General features: G+C 53.2%; 1 protein-coding gene across 10 annotated transcripts in view; it reads right to left on the bottom strand.

The window, feature by feature from the left end:
• TANC1 (tetratricopeptide repeat, ankyrin repeat and coiled-coil containing 1) overlaps positions 1-13,853 on the bottom strand; it is an 86,959-nt gene that overhangs the window by 63,462 nt on the left and 9,644 nt on the right. For 6 of the 10 annotated variants that reach the window (XM_065637485.1, XM_065637481.1, XM_065637489.1 and 3 more), the window contains exons 1-2: positions 11,080-11,148; positions 6,790-6,840 (exon numbers count right to left, since the gene is read on the bottom strand). The exons of 1 other annotated variant lie outside the window; for it this stretch is intronic. The gene's annotated coding sequence lies outside the window, so the exon portion shown is untranslated. Of the gene's footprint in view, positions 1-6,789; positions 6,844-10,971; positions 11,004-11,079; positions 11,149-13,853 lie in introns of those variants that run through there. 3 more of the 10 variants (XM_065637482.1, XM_065637483.1, XM_065637484.1) reach the window with 3 other exon arrangements.

The raw sequence follows: 13,853 nt of genomic DNA, 5'->3' as shown, positions 1-13,853 counted from the left end.
TGTCTGCAGTCACCGTTTTAAAGAGGGGATGTTTCTGTACACCCAACATGCCACCTCCTGCATCTGCTGTATCTGGTCTGACAGTGGTACCACCTCGTCCGCGAGAAAACCCCTCTGAATTCCAAAGACTTTAACAGACCAACTGATGATCCTTTCAGAAAACAGATTTGCCCCAAATGCTAAATGCAATCACTTGATACCAAGCCAAAGCCGGCACTAGTGAAACATGGCAGTATTTGATTGGCAGCTGCACATAACTCCGGGAGAATACTGTAGGACATACTATGAAAATATATGCTTAGTATCTAGAAGGGAAGGCTTCTTCCAGCATTTCTTTCATTCATTGAAAAACACGTTCTGGTCTATTTCCCCCCCTCTCCCCTCCCATGTCAGCTATCCCTACAAATTCTAGCACAGTATGTTTTCTATAATCCCTCATCATAAAACACCTCATCTTGAAATGGCTGCGAATCACGGTCCCTCACTTTTGCGAGAAATCAAATGCAGAGCTCCATCCAAACTCTGTACAAAGCACACGTTAGATACTTCCTGCTTCACGGGCCTAAAAATAAAAGTAACCACACTCGTTAAGACTTCCTTGGTCAGGGCAGAACAACAGGACGGCTGTGGCTGGGAGGCACCTCTGGAGGCTGGCTGGTCCAGGCCCTGCCCCAGTAGGGCACGTCACACCAGAAAATGCTGGAAACCTGTATTAAAAATGCAATGCAGACAGTTATCTCCTTCAGAGAATGCAACTGCCTACACGGATCTGTTGATAAACACATCCCTCCGCCCCCCTCCCAAAAAAAAAGAAAGAGAGGAGCAAGATGCAACTCCTAAGTGACCCTGAAACGTGCAAATAAGGAGGAGCTCAGACACACCACGTGTGTACGGAGCTGCAGTGCCGGCCAGAACGGGTGACACAGCCGGAGCTGCACGGGTGACACAGCCGGAGCTGCAGTGCCGGCCAGCACGGGTGACACAGCCGGAGCTGCACGGGTGACACAGCCGGAGCTGCACAGGGTGACACAGCCAGAGCTGCAGTGCCGGCCAGCACGGGTGACACAGCCGGAGCTGCAGTGTCAGCCAGCACGGGTGACACAGCCGGAGCTGCACGGGTGACACAGCCGGAGCTGCAGTGTCAGCCAGCACGGGTGACACAGCCGGAGCTGCACAGGGTGACACAGCCAGAGCTGCAGTGCCGGCCAGCACGGGTGACACAGCCGGAGCTGCACAGGGTGACACAGCCGGAGCTGCAGTGCCGGCCAGCACGGGTGACACAGCCGGAGCTGCAGTGTCAGCCAGCACGGGTGACACAGCCGGAGCTGCACGGGTGACACAGCCGGAGCTGCAGTGTCAGCCAGCACGGGTGACACAGCCGGAGCTGCACAGGGTGACACAGCCGGAGCTGCAGTGTCAGCCAGCACGGGTGACACAGCCGGAGCTGCACAGGGTGACACAGCCGGAGCTGCAGTGTCAGCCAGCACGGGTGACACAGCCGGAGCTGCAGTGCCGGCCAGCACGGGTGACACAGGTGGAGCTGCACGGGTGACACAGCCGGAGCTGCGCAGGGTGACACAGGCGGAGCTGCGCAGGGTGACACAGGCGGAGCTGCACGGGTGACACAGCGGGAGCTGCACGGGTGACACAGGCGGAGCTGCGCAGGGTGACACAGCTGGAGTTGCACGGGTGACACAGGCGGAGCTGCACGGGTGACACAGCGGGAGCTGCACGGGTGACACAGGCGGAGCTGCACGGGTGACACAGCCGGAGCTGCAGTGCCGGCCAGCACGGGTGACACAGCCGGAGCTGCACGGGTGACACAGGCGGAGCTGCAGTGCCGGCCAGCACGGGTGACACAGCCGGAGCTGCACGGGTGACACAGGCGGAGCTGCACGGGTGACACAGGCGGAGCTGCAGTGCCGGCCAGCACGGGTGACACAGCCGGAGCTGCACGGGTGACACAGCCGGAGCTGCAGTGCCGGCCAGCACGGGTGACACAGCCGGAGCTGCACGGGTGACACAGCCGGAGCTGCGCAGGGTGACACAGCCGGAGCTGCGCAGGGTGACACAGCCGGAGCTGCACGGGTGACACAGCGGGAGCTGCACGGGTGACACAGGCGGAGCTGCGCAGGGTGACACAGCTGGAGTTGCACGGGTGACACAGCCGGAGCTGCGCAGGGTGACACAGCCGGAGCTGCGCAGGGTGACACAGGCGGAGCTGCGCAGGGTGACGCAGAACAAGCAGTGGCTCCCCGCGGGATGGAAAGCGCTCCCTTGGGTGACCACAAACCGTGAGGTTGGCCCAGCTGTCTCCTGAAACCTCACCCAGAGGAATGTGGCCAGGCAGAAACACCACCCTCCCTACGCCCCATCTCACTCCCTGGTGTGCCACCTTCTGCCGTCTCTCGTGAAATGTAAACTTTCCATTTTTAATGACTTGATTATGCTATTTGTTGGATAAGACTTGGGCATTCTTCTATAGTGTAAACTACAAGTAAACACTCTTAACATCCATATTCTTCCAATTGCTTTTCCTTTAAAGCACTTTTCGTTTTAATGTACAATGCGGTAGCACCAAGACACCTTCTGGCAGTGTTAAAATGAGCTGTTTGAACATTTATGACAGGCAGCACCTACCAGAACAGGCTCACGAGCAAGTGCTCCCACCCTGCCACAGCCCAGCAGTGTGTGCTCTCTGTACACAAGCAGCCCAGCAAAATCAAAGAGATTATTCACATGAACTAGATACACACCGCAGGTATGATTCCTTGTGAGCGTCAGTCCCCGACAGAGCTCAGACCAGGGACACGAACGTTCCAGAGTTTGCTCTTGAAGAAAAACTAAAGGCTTGTCTATACAAGGGGAGAAGTGCTTCACATTCACACCCTGCCTCATTCTGCAGTAACTCCCTGGTGTAGACAAGACCTTACATGCTCTTACCAAAAATATGAAATATCTGGCAAGCCCATATTTATTACAATTTTACAGTTGTCCTATTCCTTTCAGTAATTAAACAGCCAAGCGCCACTAAAGCCTATCATTCAGATGCCAGAAAACATTTCATCCATAGGCAAATGTGCAACAAACCCAAAATTTAAACCTTCACAACCAGAATTTAACTAGTAGTGGAACACAAACTTGTATCCTTAAAAAAAAAAAAAAATCATGAAAATCTTAATTCTGTGTAAATCTTCACAAGTTTGCCAAGACAGTATATACTGCATCTTAACCTGTTAATGGGATGCTTGCAGGTCCCATGCAAATTAAATGAGCCAAGTTCGCTGACTCGTGAAGAGAACAGATATTACTCCAAAAAGAATCCACTTCGCTCAAAATCCATCAAGCAGAAGAAAAACTGCAAAGAAACAAAATTCCATTTTTCTCCTGGAGAAAGCTAAGAAAGAAAGGAGGCTCACGCAAGACTCTCTAAGGAGAAAAGCATCTGTTTTTCCTATTAGCAGACATGATGAACACAGGCAGAAAACAACCTTGTTTCCACCAGACTGAGGCACAGCGCTGGATTTCTCAGACAGCAGCTCGCCGGCCTCTCGGAGCACGTTCCTCATGAAACGAGGTCCCTCCAGGAGCCCGCTTCCCAGCGTGGCGCAGGACGCAGCTCTGGCGGCACACACAAGCATCTCCTGCTGGGCAGGGGGGACAAAAATAACCGAGTCCTTTCTAACAAACCTTCCAGTATCTCCCTCTGGTGCAGACTCCTACAAAGCTCTGAGCTCCAGCAGAGTAACTGAATGTCACTTTTGCCCTCCTTTCCATACTGTCTTTTAAAGACAAGGTTTAGAATTTTTGGCCAGCAAAAAACCACCACCATTAATTAGATCATTTGCCCCCAGACTTTCAAAATATGCCCAGTTCCTCTGAGTATAACTCCTTACAGAGTGCTCCTGTCACTCACCGATTGACTTGCTGCAAACTTACAGAAAATACACCTGGTAACGTACCACAGCAGCACAAATAATCGCTTAGACAGAGAATAACAAAACCCTGCCCACACCAGCTCTGTATTCCCAGAGTTTTATATACACCAGTGAATTCCCAAACTGTACCTTAGTTTGGTACACCATACTGGAAGGCATAGTGTTCCTATACTCCATTCGCCTTTGCCAAGTATAATTTATCTGAGGATAAAGCAAAGTTTGCCCTGATATCTTTTCATCGTTGTCTTTTGAACTTTTCGAAGTAGTTCTTGCATGCACACAGAGATTCTGTATCAGTGGCTGGGCAGTGCTGAAAATTTCACTTTGTCATAGTAAAACCACGTCTACACTTTGTGGCACTATTATTCCTCCCTCTTTTCTTCAAACTTTCAGTTTGTGGCAAATATTGCAGAAAAATCCAGGAACTCCGTCCTTTACTGTCACAAAAAGATCCCTTTGTGACCTCAGTGGGAATTCAGCCCTGTGTGAAACAGGCCTGGAACCATATTAACTAAATAATCAACTCGACTCAAAGGCATTTCTAGTGTAAACCACAAAAGCAGCCTCCCCCCAAAATTCGCATTAACAATATTTTGAGTTTTCTCATTTTTGTTCAAAAACAAATCAAAACAACAACAACAAACCCACCACAACAAAAAAGGCAAAACACCAAGCCCGAACCAAACCCAACCCCACACATTAAACTCTCTAGAGACTTTCATCTCATTTAAGTTTCAAAAAGCAAAGGTTATATTTTGCTTCTGTTTGTTCTTACTTGTATATTGTTCAAACCCTAACTTGTTAAAGTATGGTCAGAAATAGAGATTCTAAGGAAAGGACATCTGTTAAGAAAGAAATGGATTAGTTTCACTGCAAATGACTGAAATAAGAAAAGCACAGTCTTTAGACTACTCAAATTCTAATATTTTTTCAGGTAAAACAAAGCAGTCTAATGTGGACTCTGGCTTTTTCAGCAAATAAACACCTCAGCTATTTTAAGTACAATAGCTTTGAATTTGACTTAAAACTACTGGCTTTTGACAAGTCATGTATGTTTAATAATTAATACTTAATTACATTAAGTGCATAGCAGCAAAGTTCCACCAGAACCTAATACGACATTTAAAGATGCAAAGCTATTCCCAACCGAATAGAGCTCCCCACAGCCTAATTCCAGCCGCGTAGCTGCCGAGTTCACATTTACACACAAACACACACATCAAAAACTCGCTTGCAGGGCGTTTCCTGTGTTGCTAACAAGTTCCAGCTTCTCTCCTGCTGGATCTAAATTTAACCAAGACTGAGATTGAGTCTTAAGAAAAAAATAAAGCCAAACAAAAAACAACAAACCAAACAAAAACCCCCCACCAACAAACCAAAAAACCCCAAACCCAACACCTAAAAAATGCAACCCCCACCATATACGGAACTGGAATGCAGTCCAGCAAACACTTTACAGGCACATCGGAAATACACAGCAAAGCAGCAGCAGCCCCTCAGCCCTGTGCGCTCCTGAGCGTGCACGGGGTGCTGTGCCACGGGGTGCTGCACCACGCGGTGCTGCGCCACGCGGTGCTGTGCCACGCGGTGCTGTGCCACGCGGTGCTGCGCCACGGGGTGCTGCGCCACGGGGTGCTGCGCCGTGGCCAGCACGCACCAGCCAGGGCTCAGCCACGGGGGCACACGGGTCACACTGCTGGGGAGGGCAGGAGCCCAGCGCTCACGCCAGCCAGGGCTCAGCCCATGGCACTGCTGGGGAGGGCAGGGGCTCAGCCAGCAGCCAGGGCTCAGCCCATGGCACTGCTGGGGAGGGCAGGGGCCCAGCGCTCACGCCAGCCAGGGCTCAGCCCATGGCACTGCTGGGGAGGGCAGGAGCTCAGCACTCACAGCAGCCAGGGCTCAGCCCATGGCACTGCTGGGGAGGGCAGGGGCTCAGCCAGCAGCCAGGGCTCCCAGCGGCGCCGGCTTTGCTGTCTGAACAGCAGGACCGACCGCAGCAGCAGCAGGGACTAAGCCAAGTGGAGTCTTTACAGAGTCTTCAGACTTTGTTACAAACATGCTAATTCTTGAATATTTTGATCGTGGATTTGCCAGAGCTAGATGTGGGGAGCACGCAGGTAGGGTGCAAGGTAACACAGCAGGAAGCGAAGGTGGCTCAGCACTGGAGCGGCTGCCTGCCGGCACGGGCCGGCACAGCACCCGCGGCACCGGCACCCCAGCCCAGCACCGGCACCCCAGCCCAGCACCCGCACCCCAGCCCAGCACCTGCAGCACCAGCACCCCAGTCCAGCACCCGCCGCACCGGCACCCCAGCCCAGCACCGGCACCCCAGCCCAGCACCCGCAGCACTGGCACCCCAGCCCAGCACCCGCCGCACCGGCACCCCAGCCCAGCACCGGCACCCCAGCCCAGCACCCGCGGCACCAGCACCCCAGCCCAGCACCGGCACCCCAGCCCAGCACCCGCAGCACTGGCACCCCAGCCCAGCACCGGCACCCCAGCCCAGCACCCGCCGCACCGGCACCCCAGCCCAGCACCCGCCGCACCGGCACCCCAGCCCAGCACCCACCGCACCGGCACCCCAGCCCAGCACCGGCACCCCAGCCCAGCACCCGCGGCACTGGCACCTCAGCCCAGCACCCGCCGCACCGGCACCCCAGCCCAGCACCGGCACCCCAGCCCAGCACCCGCGGCACTGGCACCTCAGCCCAGCACCCGCCGCACCGGCACCCCAGCCCAGCACCGGCACCCCAGCCCAGCTCCCACGGCACTGGCACCTCAGCCCAGCCGGTCACCCCGCGCCAACCGCACGACCGCTGCCCTCCCCACGCAGCCCACGCCAGACACTCACCTTGCACGCTTCCCTTTCATTGGTTCATTCTTACCATGCTGCAAAGTGATGCTGCTTCAAAAAAAATACAAAAGTTCAATTTTAGTAATGTTTAGATCACCGATCAGAGGGGAAATTCTACGGTGGGCTAAAATGAGACTGTGAACGACTCTACTGTAGGCTATGGAGTTTTTTCTCTTTTAGGACCACTCTGTATTTTGGAAATCTAAAACATGGAAATCTGCATTTATTCATAATTCACGAGTTCTAATTTTAAAGCAACACCATGAATTTAAGGCAGCTGATAAGAAAAATGCACAGAGAGATTCAAAATACATATCTGCAGCTTTGTACCTCCTGTGGTTACAATATTTAAGATCACTGCAACTCTGCTGCCTCTAGTTTTCCAGTTTCATACACACCTAGATACAGCTGAATTCACGAGAGCACGTGAGGAAGAAGTAGGTGACTTCAAAATCAGCCCTCTTCGCAAAACTATTTTGGTCATCTGGATTGCAGGAGCGCCCGAGCAGTACCTCACAGAGCAGCGGCCACACAAACACCAGAACCCCACGACCCCTGCACCTGTTGACTCAGAGTATTTACAGAAAAAGGTCAAATGTGCAATAACTTGTTGAGTGTTGCCACCAACTTCAGCAACATCGAGATCCTAAAAGCAGCTCTTGATTTGACCTCAAAGACATTTAAAATTCTGTTAATGGCTACACGAAGAGCTCATTGACACCACAGAACTGTTCCCTGTTCGAGAGCCAGCGAGATTCTCGTGCTGAAAGCATCGCACAGCGAAGTGTTCTCTGCGAACACGTGGGGACTGGCATCCGCATGGCACCAACGGGGGACACGGCAATCGGGGGCGCACGGCAATCGGGGGCGCACGGCAATCGGGGGCGCACGGCAATCGGGGGCGCACGGCAATCGGGGGCGCACGGCAAACCCGGCGGGCTGGCTGCTCTGCAAGGTGCGCACCCACGCATGGGGAACTTCTGCCTCCTAACAGGAATCCTTCTCAGAAATTATTGCTCCAGATCAGGAAGAGGAAACAAAATAAGTGAAATACTAAATTGGAAATAAAGCATATATTCCAGCAACTGCTGCTTGTCACAAAATGGAGAAATAACTCTAATAGACACTTTCTGTTACCTGGCCTTCAGCTTCCCGACTCTCATGAACTACTTACACACCGGAGCATCTCCACAACTTATATAGGGAAGCCAAACACTCAAGATATTACAAAGTTTAATATTCCAGTACCAAGTGCCGTTACAGACTGAGCCTATAGCTTAACGGGACTCCTCTCAGCGAGAGGAGGAAACACAAAGAGATTTGCCAAAACATGGCAAGAGAAACAGCACTTTAGAAGTTAAAGTCATTGCATTAACATGAGCTACAATGCATGTATTTCAAGATACAGAATGGACAAAAAAGAAGTCTATACAGTGGTGTATCCCCGATACAGCACAGAAACCTGAAATAACTACAAAGCAAACTCTTGGGGATTACTCTCTTCATGACGCTGAAAGGGGATGGGGGAAGCAACGGGACATTTTCTAGCTATGATAAGGAGATCAAAGGCACGCAACTTTGCTGAGGCACAGAACTGGATGGCAAAACACCAGGTTCTGGTTCAGACTACTTAAAACTGTCTCCGTCCTCAGCAAGCAGGACAGGTACGCTGCACTGGAGCCCTACAGGTGTATGGTGAGGGTAAACACAGAACACAGAGCAGCTCGCCATCTCTAGAGCATATTTTATACTTCGGGAAATAATCTAATCAGGTAAGCATGCTGCAATATCCTTACAGAATTTCCTACATACAATGAATACTAAAGGATTTAATCAGCCATGCTAAACAAGGAATTTTAAAAGGAGGAGGTTGTAAGAGATTGCATAGGAAGTAGATGTGTTGATATTAGGCCACACGATAGATATTTTGCATTAATGAGCAACTGATCCTTTCATTTACTGCCCTTCAGGACAAGATCAGACAGTTTAAGGCTCCAACAAACTTTTTTTTTTTTTAAATTAAGTTTTTGAAACTGAAGTTCAATACAAACCCAAACGCAGTGAGAATCACGGACTGTTTCAATGCTTGCCTCTTGGTGTGTGTCTGTTTGTTTGTTTGTTTTTCAGTTTGGTGTTACACTATGTCCTACTCATCCAGAAGTCCGTTTTCTAACAGCGGTGCCTCCTACACACAAACATATTTTAGAAAAATAGGACCTTACGCATTCGTTAGGCCATATACTTTTTTCTTTTCCATTGCCACAGCTTTGTGATAAATAACCTCTCCAACCTCCATGTTAAGTCTTGAGAGCCTTAAGCAACCAAAAGACATGAACTAACCCAGTTTTCTCAAACCTGAGCCACACACAAAACTCAAAGCTGACCTTCCTTTGTTTTCCTGCAGAACAAAGATCTACCTCCTAATAGAGCCTGAAATACCAATTTGTAGTCAAAATAGCATCTCTACAGAAAAATCTTAATTTTAAAACCATTAATATAAGCTTTAACTGACAGATGTTTTTATGGGTATTATTACAAGTAACCGGCAGATCAGGTTGACGTTCCCACACACACGAGAGTTTGAAGGTTTGCTGATTAATCTTTCTTCTTCAAAGAAAGGTTTAAACCGGACGACAGTAAGTGCAGCTAAAGGAAAACATCCCAAGTCTGCTGAGAGTGCTCAGCTGTGTTCAGCAGTACCCGCTCACATCGCCGAGTTGCTATGGCATCCACCTCAGGACTGTGGTTAGACACACTAAATGTCTTTTTCCTACAGACTGTTATGGGAAGCTGAGCAACTTTGGCCATGAACCAAATATGTTTTGGCTCTAAAGCAGACATAATTGCTCACCGTTTGGACATTCCAATGGTTAGCTACACTGAGAGACAACCAGCACTTAGAGCATCCATGTAAACCCAGCTGTAAATACACTGCCCTAGCAATAGCAAAAAGCAACTGCCTTTGTGCTTACCTCGTTTACCAGCATTGTTTAATGACATAATGCTATTTTTCCAGCACTTAACTTGTCAGACCAGAACAAATGGGGAAGGTTCATTCTGGGCAGCTGCATATCAAACTACAGTGGAAGGAAATTCTGTAGGATCCAAGGTATCACACTCATTTCCCTTATTTCCTGGTATTTTTAGTTTTATAAGCATCAGGCTATTTTTAAGCAACAGCTACCAAAGACAAGCTAACACAGGACTCGCAAACAACTAACATGTTCTGAATAATCCTGCAAAACTCTGAAGCAGCCTGGATGAGTACAACAGTTAACAGAGTGTAACCCAGCACAGCTCGTGCAGACGGTTTCACCCGCAGCGCCAACCTCCCACACGGAGCAGCAGCGTTTGGCTCCGCAGACAAGCGCCAGCCCGGGCCAGCCCGCGCCGCTGCTGCCAGGGCCGTCTCGCAGCGGGAGGAGGGCGCGGGGCACCCCCCGGTGTCACACCCAAACAATCCAAAGCAGGGCTCATCCTCACAGAGGGATGTCTTCAGTTACAGTCTGGTTTTGAAAACAATCACTTAGCACCGAGTTTACTCTCTGTTCAATAAATATGCATTATGGGGCTGCAACAAACAAATCATTAAAATAACGCTCCGGCAAAGTCAGAAAACTTTAGGAAGTGCGTTACAAAATGCACAGCTACTATACATTATTAGTAACTCACATACTAAAAGCCAAAGTAAATTATCGTTTTATCTTTCCATTATTGAGGTCTCGGCAGGCCACAGCGACGGCCGCAGGGGCAGGACCTGCGGTTTCCCAGCCCGCACGCAGCCCGGGCCCCGCCGCGCTCTGCAGCGCCGAGCGGCGGAGCGGCCCCGCGGCAGCGACCCCAGCGGCGCACTGAACGGGCCGCCCGGCCGCTTCCTGTTCCCGCCGGGGTCTTCTTCACATTTTACTACCAAGAACAAGCAACCACGAAGAAACCACGTTCTCCTGGGAAGAAGTTTTTTGCTTGTTTGGGTCCCCCCCAGTCTCTGCTGACACAGGCGCGACAGCGGCGCCAGCCGCGCACCCGCTCGGTACGTGCCGGGGCGGCGACCCCGCGGCGCAGGCGGCTCCGGGCCCGGCCCGCCGGAGCCCCCGCCCGCCGCGCGCCCTCCGGCCTCCCCGCGTTCCCCCGGCCCGGCCCCGCCGCCGCTCAGCCCCCGGCCCGCGGTCCCAGCCCCACCTGCCCGCACACGCTCCCCGGCCGGAAAGTTTCACTCGCGCCTCCGCTGCCGCCGACCCCGCGCAGCGCCCGGCCCGGCGGAGAGCAGGAGCAACGGGGAGCGCTCACCTCGGCCCGGCGGCGCGGCCCGCGCACAGCGGCTCCGGCGGCGCGGCCCAGGCAGGGGCCCAGGCGGCCCAGGCGGCGCTGCTCCGCGGGCAGCCCGGGGGCTGAGCTCGGGGGCGGCAGCAGTCCCCGCCCCGCGCTGCTCAGCGCGGCTCGGCGGCGCGGGGCGGGTCCCGCCGCTCCCTCGGCGCGGCCCCGCGGCTCCCGGGCGGGGCAGCGGGCGGCTCCGGCCCGGCGGGGCAGCCCCGGCAAACGCCGCCTTCGCGGAGCGGAGCGTTCCGCCGCCACAGAAGCACCGCGGGGGGCGCGCCCGCCAGCCCGCCCGGGCCACGAGGCTGCTGAGAACACCTGGACCCCTGCCCGGCCGCTCCTGCCCGGCCCGGCGCGGCCGCTCCTGCCCGCGGGCGCTGCCGTGTGCGGGGCTGAGGGGGCCCAGCCCGGCTGTGAGCGCCCCAAGCCCGGCCGGGGTCTGGGAGTCCCCAGGGACGGGCGGGCCCGGGGCTGCACACGCAGCACAGATGCCGTGATCCCACTTCAAAGAGCGCAGCCTTTTTTATCGGTAATCTGAAAATAGCTACCATCCTGGCTTGTAAGGTCTTCAAAGGACAAAAAAATGGGTGAATTATAAATAAAAATGACGACAGATCTCTCGGAGCAGCCGCATCACTTGCTGAACTGGGCCACGCAAGGCTCTTAGGAGGCAGGTTGGAAATGGCACCTTCAGGGAGAAGGAACACGGCTCCGTGCAGAAGGACACGGCTCCGTGCAGAAGGACACGGTTCTGTGCAGAAGGACACGGCTCTGTGCAGAAGGACACGGTTCTGTGCAGGACACGGCTCTGTGCAGAAGGACACGGCTCTGTGCAGAAGGAACACGGTTCTGTGCAGAAAGAACACGGCTCTGTGCAGAAGGAACACGGTTCTGTGCAGAAGGACACGGCTCTGTGCAGAAGGACACAGTTCTGTGCAGAAGGACACGGCTCTGTGCAGAAGGAACACGGTTCTGTGCAGAAGGAACACGGTTCTGTGCAGAAAGAACACGGTTCTGTGCAGAAGGACACGGCTCTGTGCAGAAGGACACGGTTCTGTGCAGAAGGAACACGGCTCTGTGCAGAAGGACACGGCTCTGTGCAGAAGGACACGGCTCTGTGCAGAAGGAACACGGTTCTGTGCAGAAAGAACACGGTTCTGTGCAGAAGGACACGGCTCTGTGCAGAAGGACACGGCTCTGTGCAGAAGGAACATGGTTCTGTGCAGAAGGACACGGCTCTGTGCAGAAGGACACGGCTCTGTGCAGAAGGAACACGGCTCTGTGCAGAAAGAACACGGTTCTGTGCAGAAGGACACGGCTCTGTGCAGAAGGAACACGGCTCTGTGCAGAAGGACACGGCTCTGTGCAGAAGGACACGGCTCTGTGCAGAAGGAACACGGTTCTGTGCAGAAAGAACACGGTTCTGTGCAGAAGGACACGGCTCTGTGCAGAAGGAACATGGTTCTGTGCAGAAGGACACGGCTCTGTGCAGAAGGCACACGGTTCTGTGCAGAAGGACACGGCTCTGTGCAGAAGGACACGGTTCTGTGCAGAAGGACACGGCTCTGTGCAGAAGGCACATGGTTCTGTGCAGAAGGACACGGCTCTGTGCAGAAGGACATGGCTCTGTGCAGAAGGACACGGTTCTGTGCAGGACGGCTCTGTGCAGAAGGACACAGCTCTGTGCAGGACACAGCTCTGTGCAGAAGGAACACAGTTCTGTGCAGAAGGACACGGCTCTGTGCAGGACACGGCTCTGTGCAGAAGGACACGGCTCTGTGCAGAAGGAACACAGTTCTGTGCAGAAGGACACGGCTCTGTGCAGGACACGGCTCTGTGCAGAAGGACACAGTTCTGTGCAGAAGGACACGGCTCCGTGCAGATGGACACGGCTCTGTGCAGAAGGAACATGGCTCTGTGCAGAAGGACACGGCTCTGTGCAGAAGGACACGGTTCTGTGCAGAAGGACACGGCTCTGTGCAGAAGGACACGGTTCTGTGCAGGACACAGTTCTGTGCAGAAGGACACGGCTCTGTGCAGAAGGAAGATGGCTCTGTGCAGAAGGAACATGGCTCTGTGCAGAAGGACACGGCTCTGTGCAGAAGGAACACGGTTCTGTGCAGAAGGACACGGCTCTGCAGAAGGAACATGGCTCTGTGCAGAAGGACACGGCTCTGTGCAGAAGGACACGGCTCTGTGCAGAAGGACACGGCTCTGTGCAGAAGGAACACGGTTCTGTGCAGAAGGACACGGCTCTGTGCAGAAGGACACGGTTCTGTGCAGGACACAGTTCTGTGCAGAAGGACACGGCTCTGTGCAGAAGGACACGGTTCTGTGCAGGACACAGTTCTGTGCAGAAGGACACGGCTCTGTGCAGGACACGGCTCTGTGCAGCGCAGAGGGACGCACTGGAGAGCAGCACCTTGAGCAGGATTTGGGGCTGTAAAGCCAGGCAACATGAATGCTGCTGCAGAGAAAAGCTAGCGCATTCTTTGTATGAACAAGGGCTTAGCAAGGAGGTGCAGAGAGGTGGCATTACCTCTGAGGAGAGCTTGGGTAAAACCATTTGCAGCCTCTCTATTCATATTTTCCAAGATACTGAAAAATTAGAGAGGGTGCAGAAGAGAACCACAAAAGTGATCTGAAGGCTCAAGAAGATGCCTAGCAGTAACCGTCTTAAAATATTTATTTCCTCAAAAAGATGGCTCAACAGGGGGCTTATGAGAAAGAAAATGGTATTTTCACTT

The sequence above is a fragment of the Caloenas nicobarica genome, chromosome 6 (assembly GCF_036013445.1).
Source record: "Caloenas nicobarica isolate bCalNic1 chromosome 6, bCalNic1.hap1, whole genome shotgun sequence".
NCBI lineage: Eukaryota > Metazoa > Chordata > Aves > Columbiformes > Columbidae > Caloenas > Caloenas nicobarica.
The sequence above is the reverse complement of the archived record's forward strand: the minus strand, read 5'-3'. Positions and strand labels throughout refer to the sequence as shown.